General features: G+C 39.8%; 1 long non-coding RNA gene across 9 annotated transcripts in view; it reads left to right on the top strand.

Moving 5' to 3' along the window:
- LOC108177478 (uncharacterized) overlaps nucleotides 1–22,944 on the top strand; it is a 252,914-nt gene that overhangs the window by 11,107 nt on the left and 218,863 nt on the right. For 3 of the 9 annotated variants that reach the window (XR_016233703.1, XR_016233698.1, XR_016233701.1), the window contains exon 2: nucleotides 342–460. This is a non-coding gene — a long non-coding RNA (uncharacterized LOC108177478). Of the gene's footprint in view, nucleotides 1–341; nucleotides 461–14,956; nucleotides 15,131–19,928; nucleotides 20,082–22,944 lie in introns of those variants that run through there. The other 6 variants (XR_016233700.1, XR_016233705.1, XR_016233702.1 and 3 more) reach the window with 5 other exon arrangements.

The following is a 22,944-nucleotide window of genomic DNA, read 5'->3' as shown; positions in this document are numbered from 1 at the left end:
CTCCTAGCTTCAGCCTGGCCCAGACTTAGCTTTTGTAGACATTTGGGGAATGAACTACCAGATGGAAGATCTCTCTCTCAGTCTGGCTTTCAAACATATAAATAAATACATATGTACATTTTTAAATCTTTTTTTAGAATTAAAATGAAGAAAAAAATGTTGTTTAGTATCTAGTATTAAACAGAACTATTAATATATAGTGGTGGCTAATTAATAATAAAAAATTCAGTTTATATGTTATCATTTTCTTCAAGCACAGACATCTTAAAATCAAGTGCATGATAGAATAAAGGTATTTTCTGTGATCACAAAATATTTACTTCTCTTGTGCCCTTTCTCAGGAACCTGTTGGAGAGGCATCCCTTGAAACTGAAGGAATTAATCAAGAAAGAGGATCCAGGAAACAGGAGACTTATCACAGAAAAGCAACAAAGAGAATCACCTGTTTGATGGCAAGTTAGTAAGTTAAATTTTTGACCATTTTGACCATGAGCTTTTTGTCTTTCCTTTATTGACTTGAAAAACTCATTATTAAGAAGATAAATCTGTTACCATATTGAAAATTATTGCTCTAGTTGTTTTTACTTGTGATTTTTTTCCTTTGCTTCACAGAATCTTAATTTTTATGTGATCAAATTGATTAATTTAAGTGTACTTCAACCATCAGATCCTGTGATTCTACTACATTATGAAGGGACAAAAGTGGAGTGAGAATAAGGTGCCGAGTGGCACATGTGAATGAATGCTGGGTGGCAGGCAGGGTGTGTGGATTACAGGTGCAGAAATGTTATACATTTCAGAAACTGAGTCAGCTGCATGATTTTTTTGGATTTTTTATTTGTTTTCTGTAAAATGAGGACAGTTTTACTAGATATTTGCTAAGTCCATGCCAACTGTGGATGTTGATTAGTTTTGACTTGATGAAAAGAAAGGCTTTGACAACAGATATATTGTTTTATTTTGTTTACTTGAGAGGCAGAGAGACACAGTAACAGATCTCCCATCCTCTGGTTCAATCCTCAAATACCTACAACCGCAGGGGCTTGGTTAGGCTGAAGCCAGGAGCCCAGAAATCCTTCTGGGTCTGATATGGGTGGCAGGCACCCACTTCTTGCGTAGTCACCTGCTGCCTCCCAAATGTGTATTAGCAGGGAGCTGGACCCTGGACTGGAACCCTGCTCCTGCCCCTGCAATGGGCTTTGAACACAAACATTTTCTCCTTGCTTTTTTGTTCTGAGACAGGGAGGCTCTGAAACTCACTGAAAGTCTGTAGAGAACTTTGCTCACTCTCTTTTGCTCAGACAGGGGTTGGGAAGGAGTGGTGATGAAAGCGACTTCATATTCCCACGGTTCTGTAACTCTCCCTGCCCCGCCCAAATTGGCACCCACATAACTTTTATTCATGTTTCTCTCTCTGGTCCTTGTATGATGAATGCTATGATCTGAATGTGCCTTTCATTAGCATTATCTGCAAACAGGAACCAGACATTACAATGCATTCGTTCTGATATGAAATTCATTTTTAAAACTATCTTCAAATAAATAAAAACGCTTCTCAGCCGGTCTGCACCTTTCACATTTCTTTGTCCAGAACATAATCAGTGGAACAAAGTGTTTTGCCTCTGTACCAGACTCCTTTATTTTTTTTACTGCTGGTTTATATGGATCCTCACATGTATATGATGATAAAAGCATCATAACTGTATAATTTGTCAAGATTTTATTTTGTCTTGTTGAAAATTACACAGCTGGAACTTTTCATTAGTATGAGAGAAAATAATATAAACTTGGAGCCTTACTCAGGTGTATGATTAGGAATTGAATAAACTTGAAACCCCGTTGTATTTGCACACCTTTGAGACATGCATTTGGGCAATAGACTATAGAAAAGCTCGTTGAGTTGTTTAGTGGAGTAAATGTATCAGATTTTTAGAGCATTTGTAATAATCTTAGATGAATTCCAAATGAGAGGAATTATCCATACACATTTAGAAGAAACTAAAATGTTTTAGAGAAACTCTGTGTATTAAAGGATATGTATTCATAATCATTATAAAGGTGTTTTAATATTATTTTTTGTGGACTTGTGCCACACTTTTTTACTATGAAAATAGTGCAAAAACATTACAAAATATTCAAACCTAGGAAAGAATCTAGTGCCTTTACCTTTACCTTAACACATCATTGGGTGCACTTTGCTAGCCATCCTTACAGGCATTGGTCTTGCAAATTTTACATGGTTATAGTTGTATTACATGTATTCAGTAGTCCAGCAAGCACATTTTTGTACTTGCTATACTTTTATAACCTAGTTAATAATTGTATAAATAGGAATAATCTATAAGTAAATGTATAGTAACTTGCTTAACTATTGCTCATGTGTTTTGGATTTTCTTCTATTTTTCTATTAAAAATCACTACAATAAATATGTCTAATAATTTTTTACTCATTTTGGTTTATGTTAGTGGGAAGCATGATTACCAAGTTAAAGCATGTAGTATTTTTTATGGTTCTTGATGCACATAGCCACCTTGCTTTAGAAAATGATTGTACACATTTAGAGTGCGATTAGAAGACTTTGAACCTGCCAGTTTCACTGCATTACCACCAAAATCCAATTTTTTCAAAGAAACTAACAGATTTAATAATCCCTTCCCACTTCTTATTTTGTTTTAAATTAATGGCCTCAGCAAAAAAGGTCCAATGCTATGTGGAAATATTGCTGTGGTTAGAATGGAATGAGAGAGCCAGGACTTTTTGGAGGAGTTTAGAGGGAAAGGTAAGGAAAGTATGAGAAAGGAGGAGGTGTTTCAGCTGGGTGTGAGGTGGAGCACAGAAGGTTTTCATTAAAAACCCAAGGTTTCTCCCATGTTTTGCATCTGGTTTTACAATTTAAGCATTTCTCTTATTTCCTTGTTATGATTGTGTTGGAAATAAAGAAACAATCTCTACCACTTTCCACTTTAATAAGAGATTGGTTACTTTGATCCCAAAAGACAGTTGTGTTTGTGTGTCAGCTAAAGATAGGGGCTCGTGTAAAACTGAATCTGTCCGTAACTGTTTACTCCCACCATTAGAGATCTATAGCCAAAGGAGGTCATTCTGAGAATTGTTCTGGTGAAGAGGCAACTCTTGAATCCAAGGTGTGATTTTGGAGACTCCGGTAGGTTTTTTTGAAGTATGATTTATAGTTTCTGGTACTTAGAAGTCCTGAGACTTCAGATGGCCTTAGGACATTTGGCTATTGGTAAGTTAGAGCAAATGATTCAACCACATCTGCAAATGCCAGTGGATAGACCCAAAGGACTTGTCCAGTGCCGAATTATAGTTCAAGTCTGAGGAAAAGTCTGTGACAGGCTGCTGCTATGAAAGGGGTGTGTGCCTCTGTGTGTGTACAGTGGCGAGGGATGTAACAGGTTTTAGGGTTGGATTTGTTATCTAAGTAATAGAGGGCTTGGGATATAGTAGAACCTTTTTTTTTTTTTTTTTTTTTTTGTCTTCAATCTTTGCCTGAAAGACCAATTTTCTTTCTGTGTTGCAAAACTAGGGTTGTTTCCCAGATCGTTGGTTTTACTATTCAGGGGCAAAATGCAAGGTGGAGATACTATTTTGTGGATTCATTAGAGTAAGGACCAAATCTCTCTCTCTCTCTCTCTCTCTCTCTCTCTCTCTCTCTCCATATATATATATATATATATATATACACTTTTATTTTGCTTGTTTTTAAAATGGGGGGGATTTAAACAGGCTTATACCCTATGGAGAAAGACACTGTAGAATCAGAGTGGTAGAATATCCAGGGGAGAGAAGGAATGACTGGGGGAATAGTGTTCCTGGGAAGTAGCTCGCTTACTCATGAAGATGTGGTTGATGAGGAAGTAGAAATTGCAGGAGACCACTCAGGCCATGATATTGAATTTGGAAACCATAACAAGAAAAAAAAAATGTAATCCTCCGCCTGCGGCGCCGGCACCCCGGGTTCTAGTCCCGGTCGGGGTGCCAGATTCTGTCCCGGTTGCCCCTCTTCCAGGCCAGCTCTCTGCTGTGGCCCCGGAGTGCAGTGGAGGATGGCCCAAGTCCTTGGGCCCTGCACCCCATGGGAGACCAGGAGAATCACCTGGCTCCTGGTTTCTGATCAGCAGGTACACCTGCGTAGCGCGCCGGCCACGGCCACTGGGGGGTGAACCAACGGCAAAAAGGAAGACCTTTCTCTCTGTCTCTCTCTCTCTCACTGTCCACTCTGCCTGTCAAAAAAAAAAAAAATTAAAAAAAAAGAAAAAAAAATGTGAACTTGTCATGGGAGAGCATGCTGAAGATAGAAAAAAATAAAAACAAACCTGAATGTAAAGACCTCAAGGAAGGACCAAGTAGAGCAAAAACTCAGATATGAAGGTCATCTTACATGTGTCACCTTAGAAAGTTGGAAATTTATGCCTCATGATAGGTAGGGAATGTCTGGCCATTGACCATGTAATTCCCACAAAATCATGTGGTCTGGCCCTGCCAAGGCAACTGCAGGTGGGACACAAATTCAATAAATCTCTACTAGGCAAATTTTTAAATTGATAATTTTATATGGCTCACAAATGATGTTATAAATATATAAATGGCCCTTGGCAGAAAAAAGGTTCCCTGTTGTGAGTTTTACCATAAAATATACAAGGTATTCCTTTATCCAGTTAAGGGTATTATAAGAATCTATCCAGTTAAGGGTATTATAAGCATTCTAGTAATTCCATTTCTACACCCATGTTCAGAACAGCATTCTTCACATTTTCCAAAATGTGGAAGCAACTGAAGTGTCCGTCAGCAGATAAATGGGTAAGCAATTTGTGTCTGCATACAATGAGCTGTAACTGAACTTTAATAAGGAAGGACGTTCTGATGCAGTCTCCCACATAGAGGAACCTTGAGGATATTATGCTAAGTGAAATAAGCTAATCAAAAAAGCACAACTACTGTACAATTTCACTTATTTGAGGTACTTTTAAGTAGTTGAATTCCTAGAGACTGAAAGTAGAATTGTGGTCTTCAAGTTCTAGGCAAATTTTTGTTTAATGGGAACAGTTTTGAGCCGGCGCCGTGGCTCAATAGGCTAATCCTCCACCTTGCGGCGCCGGCACACCGGGTTCTAGTCCCGGTTGGGGCGCCGGATTCTGTCCCGGTTGCCCCTCTTCCAGGCCAGCTCTCTGCTATGGCCAGGGAGTGCAGTGGAGGATGGCCCAGGTGCTTGGGCCCTGCACCCCATGGGAGACCAGGAAAAGCACCTGGCTCCTGGCTCCTGCCAGGATCAGCGCGGTGCGCCGGCTGCAGCGGCGGCCATTGGAGGGTGAACCAACGGCAAAAGGAAGACCTTTCTCTCTCTGTCTCTCTCTCTCACTGTCCACTCTGCCTGTCAAAAAAAAAAAAAAAAAAAAAAAAAAAAAAAAAAGGGAACAGTTTTAGTTGGGGAAGATTAAAATGTACTGAAGATGGATGGTGATGATGGCTGCATAATAATGTGAATGTACTTAATGCTACTGAACTGTTTACTTAAAAATGGTTAAAATGGCTAATTTTATCGTATGTATATTACATCATGACAAGAAAGTGGAGGGTGTTAAAAGAAGACTTATCTCACAAAATTATAGTAATCTCTTGCCAACTGTTGTTTTTGGAATTCTAATGTCCATTTATAGTTTTGTAAATTTTTATAACAAATTTTAAAAATCTGAGCTCTTTCACATATATAAGGTTTAATTCAGTGCCTTGTGATTATTCTTAGTGCTGGCTATCAAAGTAACTTACTAAACTCTACAAACAAACACAATGCAAATTTCTGGACTCTGCCTCAGACCCATTGAATTATCATCTCTAGAAGTGGGGACTAAAAATTTCACATCTTAGCAGGTGCTTCAGAGGATCCTTACACAACAGCAAAATATTAAGCCTACAATTATTCTTCCTCCAGAGCTAGGGGTGGGCCTATGGGAATTATGCAAACAGAAAATATATTTTAAATTTTATCCTCTTAACAATGGGAGACAAGTCTGGCGAAATAACACTTATTCATTACCTTAATAATATATGAAAAGGGCTGGTGCCGTGGCTCACTTGGCTAATCCTCTGCCTGCGGCGCCGGCACCCCGGGTTCCAGTCCCGGTCGGGGCGCCGGATTCTGTCCTGCTTGCCCCTCTTCCAGGCCAGCTCTCTGCTGTGGCCAGGGAGGGCAGTGGAGGATGGCCCAAGTGCTTGGGCCCTGCACCCCATGGGAGACCAGGAGAAGCACCTGGCTCCTGCCATCGGATCAGCACTGTGCGCCAGCCGCAGCGCACCGGCCGTGGCGGCCATTGGAGGGTGAACCAACGGAAAAAGAAGACCTTTCTCTCTGTCTCTCTCTCTCACTGTCCACTCTGCCTGTCAAAAAAAAAAAAAAATAATATATGAAAAGGCCTAAGCTTTTGGCACAAGGGGATGGCAGAGCACAAGTCATAACAGATTGTGGTGGGGCTATTCAGCTGCAAGTATTATTTGATTTAGAGAAAGAAAGAAATTGGATAGTTTGAACCCTCAGGTATCATGGGGCAATTGATATATTTACATTTATGTATTTACTACTCCTTTTAATTGTCTTTCAAGAGAACTGTGTAGGACAGAGCCTTGGGTTTATAGATAGGAAGAATACAATTGTTTAGACATTAAATTTTAAGGCAGTAGAGAATGATGCTCCATCTTAATAACTGCATAGTCAGAATTATGAGTACATCTACCTCAACAAATCATAGGAGAGCAAAGAGATTCTAGAATAATTGCAAGAAGTGCTCTGGTAGAGGAATTCCAACCAGTCAGACTTTTATGTACTCTGATTTAAGTATATATTTAAGCTATTAATTTTTCTTTTGCCGTTCAACTCTATTTTCTATAAAACTTATTACCAATCAACTGTTCTGCCAACCCTAGAACTTTCCAAGACATAACTCCCCTTGACTAGCAAAGGGATCACTGTAATTATTTCAGGCGTGAAAATAAGCATTTATACGCTTACTCTTTATTAGCTTAAGAAAAATTGGACAAGTAACTGAAAGCATTTTAGGAAACATGGCAAAGCAAGGTGTTAATAATTTATGGTAGCAATTTCACTATACCTCACACCGTCCTCTCCCTAGTGGTACAATCTTACCAGAAAAAAGGAAGGGGAAAAAAAGTAGATTCTGGGTGCTCCCGTGGAGGATTGCCATGAGGCCACTGGTAATGGGGAAACCTTAGAACCAGCAGCTTTGATGGCAGCTCACTGAGTTCTTATCATTGATGTGATAGCCCATTGAGGAGATCAGGGACAGGCACATTTTGTCATCTCTGTTACCTGCCTAACCACCAGTCCTCAGTGAAGATGAAGCAGTGCCCCATTGATGAATACTGTCCTCAGATGAGCACAAGTAAGATGCAACCACAGTGGAAGCTAGATCTTGTTAGCCTTGAAATCATTGTTCCTGCTCTTGAAGGGAGTGGGCATAAGTAGCAATCACTGATAATCATCAGTGACTTTCCTGCCTAGCTGAGTGAGGGCACATATCCAGGAATAATTTGAAATAGGAAAACAAATAGAGCAATTCTAGTACCTGGTGTAATGGAGCAATTTATTCATGTTACATATGGTGACGGCTGTCACCATTTCCTTTCAAAATCAAGTTTCTCAAGATGTGCATATGTGTGTGTCAGGGGTGGAGGACTTAGATTTTACTCATAGAAAAAAAATTAAGTTTCCCCTTGAATCAGGTATGGGAGAAACATGAAAAGATTGTGGAAATAGTTCTATGCAAAAGTGTAAGTAACTTGTCAATGCAAATTTGAAGGCTAGAGGGTTTATCAGATTTGTTGACTTTATACAAATTCTGCTTTTAATGCTGAATTTGCAGCTATCAGAATTGGTATACACTATTTTGTATTTTTTATTGTTACAATAGTCTTGCTCTTGATGGTATGTGTGAAAATACCAGCAGGGTGGGAGCAACATTCTTTTAACTGATTAAAATGTGTGGAGTTGCTGTGATGATTTCCTTTGTGTTTCCTTTGGCTGCAGATAATACCACGAAGCTAACTTAGTGACGCACAAGGCAGCTGATAACAGCTGACACATGTGAATCATCAGCCAAGTGTGTATTATCAGAAAACGAACTAAAAACCCCATGAAACGAAATAAAAACCCCAGAAACTCCCCACCGCCTGACTTGAAAACATTCCTTTTGCAATCTTTTAATGACAGTTTTAATTTTGCATGCTAAAATTCATGCAATCTAAGCCTTTGACTATGATGTAAGTTAAAAATGTTATCTAAAAAAACAGTTGCAGTGAAATCTGAAATGAAGGTAAAAGCATATCCCTTTGGTAAATATGAGCTTAAATATAAAACACACATTTTAATGTAACCTTTAGTAACAGAATGACTGAGAATTGTATGAAATTAATATCACTCATTTGGATTTACAACTAGATGTTCGTATTTATCATTTAAAAGTTAATGTTTTGTTCAAAGTTAAACACAGAAATAACTTAAGACAAGCAACACCATAAAACTTAAAAAAGAACAATAGCAGTCCTCTGCTAACCCCTTCCTACCAGTCCGCTCCCTAGAGTCCTGCTGCATTTCCAACTACTTCAGTTACATCTGTACTTCAGTATCTTCAAATAACCCACTTATCCTGTTATTTCTTAATTTTTCCTGCCCAGAAATTATCTCATGACTTCCTATTATAGAAGATAGTCAGTTTGTTCACTTCCAACTCATGCACCCCACCTCCCATGCTTCTTTGTTCACTTTCCTTTGCTCATCCTTCCAAAGTAGTTTTGATTAATTCATGTTGGTGCATTTACTTGGTGAAATTTCATGTTTATTATGAATTATAGTTCATCACTGAGCCATCATGAATTATGATCAGATTTCTTTCTGGTGCAATTTTCATTTTCTTTACTGATTGCCTCTGGTAAAGTTAGTTTTCTATGCACTCATTATTAATTTAATCCCTGCTCACCGTAGACTTATTTCAGAAGGCCTTCTTCTCTCTGTTCACAAACACTTGATATGGTGGCCATGGTGCTGCACTACTCAGTTCTCCTCTGAAAGAACCTCTAATAGAAGGTTTGTGAGTTACCACCATTTGTTGTTCCTTGAATGCTTGATCTCACTTCCCTTGAGTTGCTCCCAGTCAATGTTCATCATGGCAAGAGTATTAGGGTCTTCATTTCCTGAGGGAAATAACCTTCATTTGGGTTTTCTCTTCCTGTTGGCCTGGCCAAAATTTTCTTAGAACTGTAAAAAATGGCTGGCACCGCGACTCATTATGCTAGTCCTCTGCCTGTGGTGCCAGCATCCTAGGTTCTAGTCCCGGTCAGGGCGCCGGATTCTGTCCCGGTTGCCCCTCTTCCAGGCCAGCTCTCTGCTGTGGCCCAGGAGTGCAGTGGAGGATGGCCCAGGTCCTTGGGCCCTGCACCCGCATGGGAGACCAGGAGAAGCACCTGGCTCCTGGCTTTGGATTGGCACAGCGCGCCGGCCACAACGCTCCAGCTGTAGTGGCCACTTGGGGGGTGAACCAATGGAAAAAGGAAGACCTTTCTCTCTGTCTCTCTCTCACTGTCTAACTCTGCCTGTCAAAAAAAAAAAAAAAATGATCTGGAGTCTTCCTACCCAATCCTTCCTTCCCTCTCTCCTTTTATAGCAGTTGTATGAGCCTCACACTCTGGTGGTTCTCCTTGCCAAATCCTGGTCTATGCCCCTTTATCCTTCACAGATATTTCCCCCAACAAACTACTGCACATTTAAGGTAATTTATACCTGCTTCTCAGGGGGCATGAAGGGACACGGGATCTTAGAAATTAAGCATAAAGATGGGAATTGGGGAGTAGATTATTCATTGTCTGCATGGTGAGAAGGACCCCATCCTGAGATGAATTGAGGAGTCTCTGGACCCTGGTACAGATGGAAGCCCAATCCTTAAGATTTTACTCATAGTGATTTGGGAAACCAGACAGCAATGGTCTAAGTGGGTATGGCAGAGAATAGAAGAAGGAATACATAGACTAATGAAAGTAGGTAAGGTGAAGATTTTTTTATGATATGTTTATGCCTACCAGAAAGCATAACCCATGGGAGAAATACTGAACAACCAAATGGACAAAATGGCATTTGGTATTATCTGGTCTTCATGATCAGTTACCCTGTGATTGATAGGACAGGGACCTGAACAGAATGGCCATGGTGGCAGAAACTTACCCCATTTACCAAGGCCAGTTTATCTACTTCTGCCTTTGAATGTCCTATTTGTCAGTACCCCAAATCAGTGCTAAGTCCCTGATATGGTATTATTACTCCAGAAGACAAACTATTTACTTGGTGGCAAGTTAATCATGTTGAGCACCTTATCTTCTAGAAAGGCTAATAGGTTCTCCACTCTGGCATAAATACCTATTTTGGGTGTGTGTTTTTTTGTCCACACAGTTTCATTCAATCAGCTCTGCTTTCTAGGAGCTTATAGAATAGTTGACCTATAACCACAGAATACTACACAGCATGACATCATTAAGCAACCCACTTCAGTGTGATGGATGCGTGAGTATAAGGCTATGACTATGATGTCCACTGGTGATATTGCTTACTGTACCATCTAGCAGATCCTCTAAGGAGGGTTGAAATAACCTTATACAGGAAGACTGGAAGTGCCAGTTTGGAGACAATACTGTGCAAGGATGGATTGCCATACTTCAGATGTATATGCATTAAATCTGAAACATGGAAGTGGGTGTTTGGTGCAGTGATTGAGTCACCTCTTGGGATGCTTTCCTCCCATGTCAGAGAGCCTGGTTTGAGTGCCAGTTACTCTACTTCTAACGCTTTTCCTGCTGGTGTGCATCCTATGATGTCTCAAGTACTTGGATCCTCACCACCCACATGGAACACCTAGATTAAGTTCTGAGATCTTGGCTTTTGCCTGGCATAGTACTGGATGTGGCAGACAATGGTGGAGGGAACCAACAGATGGAAGATCTCTCTCCCTCTGTCTCTCTTCCTCTCAAACAAAAATTAAAATAAGTTTTAAAATTTAAATATGATATATGCATTCAATCAGAGACTGTCATATAGCATTGTGATCCTAATTGGAAGGATATGTGGGTCTAGGAACCAATGGGTAGGAGAAGATGTACCCTTATCCTGGTGACTCATTTGGAGGCCTTAGTGTTTGCCATCATGTAACTTTTGTCCCTGCAGTATTATGAGTTTGTATTAATGTTGGTTCTCTAGAGAAATCTCTAGATTGGTTTTTCTAGAGAAACAGGAGATTTCGTATATATTTATATATATATACTATATATATAAAATAGATATTCACACATACATATGCACTAGTGATCTTTATCTGTATCTATGTATGTTTTATATACCATATAGACCTAGATATTATGAGAGTACTTCAAAAAGTTCATGGAAAATTTGAATTAAAAATAAATTATTTTGGTGCAAAAAATTTTGGACTCATGAATAGTTCTTTTTATAATACAGATTTTCTATGAGTATTTTGAAGACTCCATATATTAATAGATATGCTAGAGAGGAGACTGTGTATCATATATCTATCTCTAGTATAAAGAATTAGCTCACATAGTTATGGAGGCTGAGAAGTCCCAAACTCTGTAGTCAGAAAGCTGGAGACCCAGGAGAACCAACAGTATGGTTCTAATCCAAGTCCAGTGGTCTGAGATTCAGGAGAGCATATGGTATAAGCTCAATTCTAAGTCCAAGTCCAAAGGCAGAAGACTGATGTCACAACCTGAAAACTTTTGAGTATATAAATTGTGTTCTATTTGGATCTTCCAATAGATTGGATGAAGCCCATCTACACTGGGAAGGGAAATTTTAGTTACTCAGTGTACCAATAAAAACTGTAATATTGGCCGGCGCCACGGCTCACTAGGCTAATCCTCCGCCTTGCAGCGCCGGCACACCGGGTTCTAGTCCCGGTCGGGGCACCGGATTCTGTCCCGGTTGCCCCTCTTCCAGGCCAGCTCTCTGCTGTGGCCAGGGAGTGCAGTGGAGGATGACCCAAGTCCTTGGGTCCTGTACCCCATGGGAGACCAGGAGAAGCACCTGGCTCCTGCCTTTGGATCAGCGTGGTGCACCGGCCGCAGCGCGCCGGCCGCAGCGGCCATTGGAGGATGAACCAACGGCAAAAAGGAAGACCTTTCCCTCTGTTACTCTCTCTCTCACAGTCCACTCTGCCTGTAAACAAACAAACAAACAAACAAAAAACCCTGTAATATCATCCAGAAATACCTTTACAGATGTACCCAGAATAATGTTTAGTTAAACATCTGGGCACTCTGTGGCCCAGTCAAGTTGGTACATAAAACTAAGCATTACAGAGTCCATGTCTCCAAAGGGGATACACACTTCTCAGAGGACACAGTAAAGTTTCCACTAAGTTAAACGCTCAAGTTTCCACTAAGTTAAACGCTCAGGCTACAACTACAACACTTTGTATTCTCTGTGTTCATTGAAAAAGCAGTCACCACCTTGGCAGGGACAATCAGTAGGAGAATGTAGGGCTGCTTTCTTTCAGTAGGAGAAGGGAAGAATACATGCGGACTTAGGTTATTCTCTGGACACTCATCGCCCAGTGTAATTGGGAGTGGACATAGGCAGCAACCCCAGCCCTAAGAAGACTTTGATTAGAAAGGGCTCATGTCCCTCAGGTTGAAGGATGTGGATTAAACTACCATAAGTCAGCCTTCAGACTTCCTGAGGTGACAACTGAAGATGAGTGGAATTTAGAAAGGAAAACAGAGGAAGATGAGGATGACTTCCCATTGTATCCCTGAGACCAACTGCAGCTGTGGGAACCATAGATCAGTCCACTAAATTCCTTCAGCTAAGAGTCTTCCAGCAGGAGGCCCACAGGAACTATTGAGGAACTCTTCCCTGAATGTTCCAGGAGAAGTGCATCTTTCTTTCTTTTTTAAAAAAAGTATTTTCTTTAAGAGGTAGAGTTATAGACAGAGAGAGGGAGAGACAGAGAAAAAGGTCTTCCATCTGCTGGTTCACTCCCCAAATGGCCACAATAGCTGGAGCTGCACCGATCTGAAGCCAGGAGCCAGGAACTTCTTCTGGGTCTCCCACATGGGCACAAGGGCCCAAGGAGTTGGGCCATCTTCCACTGCTTTCCCAGGCCATAGCAGAGAGCTGGATTGAAAGTAGAGCAGCTGGGACTCGAACTGGTCCCCATATGGGATGCTGGCACTGCAGGTAGAGGATTAACTCACTGCACCAGAGTGCTGGCTCCAGAAGTGCATCTTTCAGGAAGTATCAGTATAAAGCCAACAGGAGAGAAGAGAGTAACTAGAGAGGAATCTCATGTGAAGGGACAGTTGTTTGTCTTATTTAATATGAAAGAACAGAGAGTGGGAGAGATTTATCAAAGACCTACAAGATAGAAGAGATGAGGCCGGCACCATGGCTCAATAGGCTAATCCTCCGCCTGCGGCACCGGCACCCCGGGTTCTAGTCCCAGTTGGGGTGCTGGATTCTGTCCCGGTTGCCCCTCTTCCAGGCCAGCCCTCTGCTATGGCCCAGGAGCGCAGTGGAGGATGGCCCAAGTCCTTGAGCCCTGCACCCGCATGGGAGACCAGGAGAAGCACCTGGCTCCTGGCTTCGGATCGGCGCAATGCGCCGGCCGCAGCGGCCATTGGGGGGTGAACCAATGGCAAAAGGAAGACCTTTCTCTCTGTCTCTCTCTCTCTCACTGTCCACTCTGCCTGTCAAAAAAAAAAAAAAAAAAAAGAGAGATGAATGATTGACAGAATATGGCTCCTAAGAAGATAAGAGGAGATGGGACCCTGGTGAAGGAATAATTGAGAGAAATTAGAGACACTTCTATTATGATTGGAGTGAAGAGTCAAAGGAAGACAAGTCCTGTACTTTGGTTTATAGGTTTGGAAGCAGATGGTGAAGACATTCCTATCCAATAGACTCTATTTTCTATTTAAGTTTGGTGTAAGTCTGTCTGTAGGGACTTGGTAGCCTTAGAGTAGGGAGGAAAGAGAAAGGTGATTATGGGATTGTAGGAGGTGCTCTTCAGTTGTTTCTGTAACAAAACTGGTTTTTAAACACTGTTGGCACAGTGTTAGCCACAGTCTTCAACTCTTTTCAAGCATTATTTCTAATGTTAAGCTGATCCTATTTATCCTGAGAATTAACTAATATTGCCTCTTTTTTGTGGAATATACAATTATCCAATTCATTCCTTTACTGATTCAATGTATATTAACTAAGCTCCAATTATGTGTGAAGCATTGTTCTCAGCATAGTTGGTAAAGGTATTCAAAATGCAAACCCAGGGCTTTCTAATTTCAAAACTCAGTCACTTTATAGTATGTCAGTAAAAATAGCCCAGCAATGCAATTAGCTGGATTCACCCATTTTGGGGGGGGGGGGGGCAGGCAGAGTTAGACAATGAGAGAGAGAGACAGAGAGAAGGTCTTGCTTCTGTTGGTTCACCCCCCAAATGGCCGCTATGGCTGGCACGCTGTGCCAATCCAAAGCAAGGAGCCAGGTGCTTCCTCCTGGTCTCCCATGCGGGTGCAGGGCACTCCCGGGCCACCGCAGAGAGCTGGAAGAGGAGCAATCAGGATAGAACCGGCACCCCGACTGGGACTAGAACCGGGGGTGCCGGTGCCACAGGCGGAGGATTAGCCTAGTGAGCTGCGGCCCCAGCCCACGTATTACTTTTTAAAAATATTTATTTATTTTTTTATTGAAATGGTAGAGAGAGAGAGATATCAATCTTCCATCTGCTGGTTCACTCCCTAAGTAGAAGCAACAGCCAAGCTAGGGCTAGGGCCAGACTGAAGCCAGTAGCCAAGAACGCTATCTGCACCTCCCAAACGGGAGGCAGAAGCCCAAATTTGGGCCTTCATTTGCTGTCTTCCTAGGCACATCAGTAAGAAGCTGGATTAGTAGCAGAGCATCTGGGACTCAAACCAGCACTCCAAAATGGGATTCCAGCATTGCAAGTGGTAACTTAACCTGTGGCTTCACAATACCCTACCCTGGGCTCACCTATTCCAATAAGATGGTGAAGGATACTGCTTTGTACAACATAAGCAAGTAAATTATTTCATAGTTATTTAAATTGTTTCAAGTACATTCAATTTATCAATGAGAAGTCTGAAAGTTGACTTCAAATGCAATTTCCTTGTTTCAATTAAGAAGATGGGTTAGTATCTTATCTTTTAATGTAATTTTTCTTCTTGTGTATTTAAAAGCAATATTAAAACTTACAGGGTATGGATGAGTTTGTATATATATAAATTCATATGGTAAAATTAGCATTAATTCCTAATTTAGATTATCTCCCTTGTGTTGCAATTTACATTGGTGCTTACTTTGAAGAAATAGTTTGATAATGAAGTAACAGTTTAAACAAAGTTGAAAGAAAGCTTGTGGATTTGAAAAGTGGCTGTGGTTATATTTAACTCATACTTTAAAATTAGCTATTTTCTTTATGGTAACATACTAATTTGTTAATGATTTCATTCTTTTATTGAAACACACTTACATAATATTTACTTGCACAATCCTATTAGGATTATAGTACATGATTTCTTTTGCATTTTTTTATTAGTTGCAATTAGAGAGAAACAAATATTATTGGCTACCTTCTACATGTGGGATTTTTGTGGGAAAATGAATACACACATCCAAAACCATGCTAAAAATAGCAATAAGGCCATTAGGGTCAGTATCATTTCACAGTGGTTGCTATTATAGCGTAAGTTATGGCACTGTATTGGTGAATAGACTTTCAGGGCTGAGCACCACTAAAAGCAGTTTTTATCTTTGAACAAATATAAAGATGGATCAGCACAGGGAATTATTCATCAAGTCCTTGGCAAGAAGGATGAGTTACTCTGAGCAAATGCTGGTGAGTTCTTTGGGAACTTGTAGGCATTTGAAGTCTCTGGGGTCTAAATTTGGGTAATTCACAAGTGTGAAATTGCCAGCCTTAGTCAAAAGAGGCAGAAATCTTGCAGTGCTTTTAGAAGGCAATTTTAATATGAGAGGAGCACTGGAAGCCCAACAGGGCTTATGTTAATGACTTATTTTGTCATGGTAGAACAGTTAATTGATTCCAGGAAGAGGGAACAAAAGTGACTTTCTAGAAATCCCTTTCTCCTTCTAGGAGAGCAGGCAATCAGGGTAGGATTTTCTCATTTTAAATCTGTTCAAATTATGGGGCTTGAACTGTGGCATTGCAGGTAAAGGGGCAGCCTGCGGCTCTGGCATCCCATATGAGCATGGTTTCAAGACTGAGATGCTCCACTTCCAAGCCACCTCCCTGCTAATGCACGTGGGAAAGCAGCAGAAGATGGTCCAAGAGCTTGGGCCCTTGCAGGGTGTTCCCACAAGTACTTAATGAATATTGATCTCTATAATGTATGAGAAGATGCTACCTGAGACCACAGGAAAGCATCACATGGAAAATAGGCAGAACAATTCTCAAACAGAGCTCAAACAGGTTGGGAGTAGTTCAAGTTTCCATCATGCAAGTTGAAATAATCCATCATACAAAGACATTGGGTAGAGTGCTCAGAAGTGTTCCACTTTCATTGTGGGGATAAATTAACTCTATGCTAAAGTCTGCTCTCAACATACCATATAAAAGTTAAAGACAAGCCTCAAAATGATTTAAATGATTCCAAGTAACTTAACTACATGCCAGAGCAAAACCCAATGCTATTTAAAGGAATACAACAAAACCCAGCAAAGGGATAACATAAAATTTACAATGAATGGCATCCTACACAAAACTACAGGCATATAAGAAAACAGAAAATATGACTCTCATCAAATGAAAAATAGAAATAAACCTAGGAGGGAAAAAGATGTTTAAACTAGCAGGTACATGTATTAAAACAGCAATTACAAATGTGCTTCATACATTCAGGATGGTAGAGAAAATCATGAATTTGATGAAGACAGAAATAACCTAAATGAAACTTCAATAATTGAAGAATTTGGAGGGTGGAGTGATTCTTCAAAAAGCTCAGGGGAAAGACATACTATGAGAAAACTATGCATGGACTTCAAATTTTTTTCTGCCAAAATAAACTTATCTTTTAATTCTATTTCTCCATGAACTTTTGGAAGTACCCTCAGCAGTATATATCTGAAATGGAAAATAGGATTGAATGGGGTAAATAGATGACCGGACAATGTAGAAGTTCAGTGAACTTTAAGACAGAGAAACTATCTAAAATGAAGCACAGAGGAAAAATGACTGAAGCAAATGAAGACTCTTGTGGGACAATATCAAGTCTACCATATGAGTTACTAGAATCTCAGATGAAAGCAAGTGGGAGACAGAAAAGTATTCAATAAAAGATAGTCAAATATGTTTCCAAATTTGATCAAGAATAGAAATTTTAAGAAACAACTAGAGATAAAAGACAAAGAATCAAAGAGAAGAATGATCACAGATTTCTTGTCAGACAGTCTGCAAATTAAGACAATTTTAAGGTTCTGAAACATAAATACATCTTGAATTTTACACTGTTGAAAATGTGTTTGAAAATGGAAGCAAAAAGAAGACTTCTCCCACACTTTCTCCCACACACACTTCTGAGGGAATTTGTTACCAGTAGACCTGTACATGAACTATTCAAAGAAGCCTTTAGGCAGAAAGTTTATAACTGTTCTATTTTTCTTATTGATTATACCTGTTTGTAACTGTTGCTGTTCTACCCTTTATTTTAAGTATTTTACCATTAAATTTATCAATACTACCAATTTTGTGTGTTTTACTTTATTTTTGCCAAGGTTATTCACTCTCATTTTTTCATTTGTAATCTTTCTAATGGATTTATTTAGGCATATGTTTTCCAAGAAGCATAGTTTGAGTGCTGCCTTATAAGTTATCCTAGAATATTTATCTTCTTTTGAATTAAATTTAGGAAATTTGAATTTATTCTTTTTTTAAAAAAAGATTTATATTTTTATTTGAAGGTCAGAGTTCCAGAGAGGCAGAGGCAGAAGCAGAGGGAGAGAGAGAGGTCTTCCATCCGCTGGTTCACTCCCCAAATGGCTGCAATGACCGGAGTTTGTCCAGTCTCAAGCCAGGAGCCAGGAGCTTCCTCTGGGTCTCCCATTTGGGTGCAGGGGACCAAGCACTTGGGCCATCTTCCACTCTTTCCCAGGCCATAGCAGAGAGCTGGATCAGAAGTGGAGCAGCCAAGACTTGAACTGGCACCCATATGGGATGTTGGCATTGCAGGCAGCGGCATTACTTTCTTTGCCACAGCACCGCCCTCTGAATTTACTCTTCTAACAAATATATTTAGTCTGCCTCTGTCATTTTGTTTTATGTTTCCTGGGGCTTTTTTTTTTTTTCTATGCTAGAGCTTTTGTAGTCTAAGTTTTTAGAGAATATAAGTTGATTTATGCATGTATGTTGCTGTTGTGAAAGACATTTTGTGCTTTTTAAATATATTTCCTAAGAATTAGGAGACATGTAAGAAAGTAGAAAATATGACTCTAGTCTATGGCCATACCACCCTAAATCTGCCTGCTCTTGTCTAATCTCAGAAGGTAAGCAGGGTCAGGCCTGATTAGTACATGGATGGGAGAAAATATGACTTGAATCATGTGAAATCAGCCTGGAGATTTATTCAAAAAAAAGTCTGCTAGAATATTGATTACATTGACCAACTAAGCTTGATTGACATTTTACTAATGTGACTTTTCTGATCCATAAACATGTAAGCCTTATTTATTTATTTATATCATTTAATTTTTCTCAAAGACATTTGTATTGTTTTGGTGCAGAGGTATTATGCATAAAATGTTATTTTTTAAAAAAGATTTATTTATTTGAAAGGCAGAGCTACAGAGAGGCAGAAGCAGAGAGAGAGAGGCCCTCCATCTGCTGGTTCATTCCCCAGATGGCTGCAATGGCTGGAACTGAGCTGATCCAAAGCCAGGAGGCAGGAGCCAGGACGACTTCTGGGTCTCCTGAGTGGGTGAAGGGGCCCTAGGACTTGGGACATCTGCTTTCCCAGGCCATAGCAGAGAGCTGGATCAGAAGTGAAGCAGCCAAGACTTGAACTGTTACTCACATGAGATGCTGGCCATGCAGGTGGCAGCTTTACTCGCTATGCCACAATGCTGGCCCCTAAAGTGTTAAATTTATCCCTTATCTCAAAAGGGAAGCAAAAAATACTCACAGAAATACCATCATTAAAGATATAGGTGTAGTGATTTTTCTTGATACATGTATAGTGTTTCTTCTATTATTCCCATTGAACTCTGCAGTGTGGCCAGAGTGAAAAACATGGGTACCTGGGAGAATAAGGGGATTAGTCAAGTAGTCACTATAATTGGAGGAACTTTTCCAACTATGAACTCCATATTGGAATCTTACAAATGCTTTCTTTTTTCTAAATCAAAGCGTCGAAGATGTCAGAAATGTTAATCTTTCATGAACTGATGCAATTCATTCCTAGAACTGTTTTGTTCTTTCATGGGACATCATACTCATCCATTTCATTGATGATATTATGTGGCTAGTACAAGAAACTTTCAAATATGCTAAGTACTTTAGGGTATATATGTTCCTGAAAATATGGGGCTCTGACATCTCAGTGATTTTTACAATCTATGAGTCTTGGGCATGAAAAGATGGGTTTCTTGATTAAAGTAAAGAATGAATGGTTGAGCTTTGTACATCCTTCAATATTTGGTAGGCCAATGTAGCTTTTGGAAGCCTGTATGGCAATACTGCCAGTTTATTAAGGGTATGACTTAAAAAGCTGTCAGCTTTGAGTAGAGTAAAATCCAGAACAAGAGAAGGCTCTCCCAATGTCTCAGGCTGTAGTGCAGTCAAATATGTGGCTTTTGTGTCCAAAGGAATCCCATGTGCTTGAAGTGTCTATGGAAGATCATAATGCTGCCAAAAGCTCCTTAAGGGAACTGAAGAAGAGGCTGGCATCTTTGATGGAAGATGCAGCTGGGATAGAAATTTGGCTTACTCACAAGTTTGCTCTGTCACCAAGGAACATGGTAAGAATATGCTAAGGATAACCCTATGCATAGTTTAGAAGTATGGGTGTGTTAATACTCCCAAGGAAAATCATTGGCCCAATTGAGGGGGGAGCAGATGCATAAGTGCTTTATCTGCTTCTCTCCTTCTGAAAACAACTCTGGGAGCATTCTGTGAACTTTGCAGGAGGCCCCAGCAGAATAGTGTGTCATTGTCCTATGCCTAGTACTACCAGAAACACACCTGTAGTTGAATAAATTTCATTTAATGTTCATTGCAACCCAGAAGGAGACACCCCATGGGGACATGTGGGATATTTCTGTAAAACAATGTTAGAAAGGACTTACAGTATTGTTAGCTGTGTTATATATTTTGGGGAAAGTTCATGAAGTGTTATGCTATGGGTTGGATGTGATAGTAATCTGCGATTGAATATACTAAATTCTTATAAGATGGGAAGAATAAAGTGAGGTTAACTCTAGAATAAAATTAGCCAGGTTAGGCAGATGCTTGCTCATTTTTGTGACCTGGACAATGTCCTGGTTTTTAATCTGTTTGATATGCGATCAAGAAGTGGTCTTTTTGTCCTGATAGATCACAGTCAGTGTTCGCTCATCTGATGTTGGTGTCTAAGAAATTGTTCACAACTAAGAGGAAAAGCCCAAGACCTAGCTGTGTGTCAGGCTGGCTCTTGGTCAACACAAAGTCTAGCTGATACCTCTATGCCATTCCTGTCTGTTAGGGGCTGTTTATACCACTGTTTATAGCAATTGTTGTTCATAGCAATGACCTTGATGTCACACATCTAAGTGGAGTTTTGTCCTTCCTTGTCTCATTTTCTTGCTCTTCATTCATGCTCTTTGGAGAAATTTAGCTTACTTTGATAACTCAATCCATACCTTTATGCTTCTTCAGGCATGCTAACTCACATTAAGACATTATATTAAGAAAAAAATAATTTTCTAAATAGTTTTCTCATATTGACAAAAATTGTCCATCATTAACTTTTCTTTCTATACCCATTGGCCATGATGTCAAGGAGACCTTAGCTACATTCCATCATTAATTTGGTGTAGTTATTCTGAAACAGGTAGAATAACCTTTCCAGGACAAGTTATCTCATATCCAACATGCCTCCACTTTACTTATCCTTCAGTTTGTCCCTGTGGCATCACTGTCATTCCCAATGATGAGCTGGCTGAGGTGGAACGGTTCTGTCTGCTTCACAGATGGCTCTGCATCCTGTGGTATCATATGGTAGAACTGGCTAAAAGAACGATAGGGAAGCACAGCTCCATGCAGAAAGGACATCACTCAGGAGACAGCATTTGAACAGAATAGCTTGTTATCCACATGCATCTTGAACTAAGAATGCAAAGAATTGGTAAGGAAGGAGACAATTTAGGACAAATTCCTGGCAGCAGTTTTCTGAGCAACCCTATTATGAGATTTCATGTTGACAGCTGAAACAGCAGCAAAGACATGTCTTGGGTTGTAGAGAATGAGGACCACCCACATTGATATCTACCACATCAATCCCCCATCTTCCCATGTGACTTGTACCTACATAAGTCTGGGAAGAACCAAAAATCCCAGCAACAAAAGAAAGTTGGGAAATCCTGATTTTACTGAGGAAGAAAAAATATAGAATAAACCAAGTTCATTATATGTGGATTGATACATATTTATCAGCAGAAGGTCTTGGAAGACAGTGAGTTCAGCAGTCAAGAAAAATCAAAGAAAATGTCCTTCCTTAAATTTGTGGTGGTATGATAATCCAGTTCTTTTTAAAAATAATTTGTAGTGGCTATGGGGGGGCACTATATAAGGGGAAGAAGAGGTAACCCAGGTAGTATAAATTTTTTGTTTGTTTCATATACAAGGGGACTTCAAAAGGTTCACGGAAAAATAAGATTAGATGACAAGTTTATTTTTGGTGAAAAAAGTTTTTTAAATCTATGCATAATTTTTTCTAAGGTGTTTTCCATGAACTTTCCTGATTTGCAAATAAATACATACATAAAAATAAAAGAAGACATTATAGAAGATTAAAAACTAAGCTGATCTTATTGATATTTTTGAGGGGAATAATACCAATTTACACTATAAAACTAAAACCCCTTGGTGTTTTTAAAACTGAAGAAAAATAGAATTTCAGCCTGTATGGTCATATACATCATTAAGAATTGTGGAAGCTTCTAATGAGCTCATACTTATTTATAGCCTGAAATATGTTTTCAGATCATATAACATTAAAGCAAGAAGTGATTCCGTTGCATCATCCTAAGTTATTGTGGCAGATAAATGGATACTTGAATGAGTTATATAGGAAATATTAACTTTCAACTTTGCAGGCAGTAGGGGCAGGGAGATCTGTTTTCAACTCATATGACAGTGAGGAAATATCTTTTTCTACTGTTAAAAGAAAAACTTTAGACAAATTAAATTTAACAGAGTTATTTGAGCAAAGAATGATTCATGAGGCAGGCAGCATTCAGAACCAGAGAGTCAGAGAGCTCTGCTCTACAATGTGGGCAGTGAGTATTTATAGAGAGAGCAGGGAAGGAAAGTGCAGAAATAGATGGCTTGGTTGTAGCTAGGTGTTAGCCTTATTTGGACATGGTCTGATCAGTTGGTTGCCTGAGATTGAAGCTCTGCTGCTTGTGATTGGCTGAGATCTGGTTGATATATTCCCAAATTAGATTTTGGTTTGCTTGCATGCTAAGTTAGTTTGTGGTTCATTAGTTAGAAATTCAAGATAAAGGAATAGTCTTGGGCTAATTCTGCTTATTTATCACTCCCAAAAGAAGTATTATCCTACCATATCCCCTTTCCTTTACCACAATGTGTGGAAAGCTAAGTTTATCTCACAGAGAGAATGTA

Source organism: Oryctolagus cuniculus, chromosome 5, assembly GCF_051225735.1.
Source record: "Oryctolagus cuniculus isolate XC-2025 breed Fujian yellow rabbit chromosome 5, ASM5122573v1, whole genome shotgun sequence".
Lineage (NCBI taxonomy): Eukaryota > Metazoa > Chordata > Mammalia > Lagomorpha > Leporidae > Oryctolagus > Oryctolagus cuniculus.
Note: the sequence above shows the minus strand (reverse complement) of the source record. Positions and strands in the feature narration are given on the sequence as shown.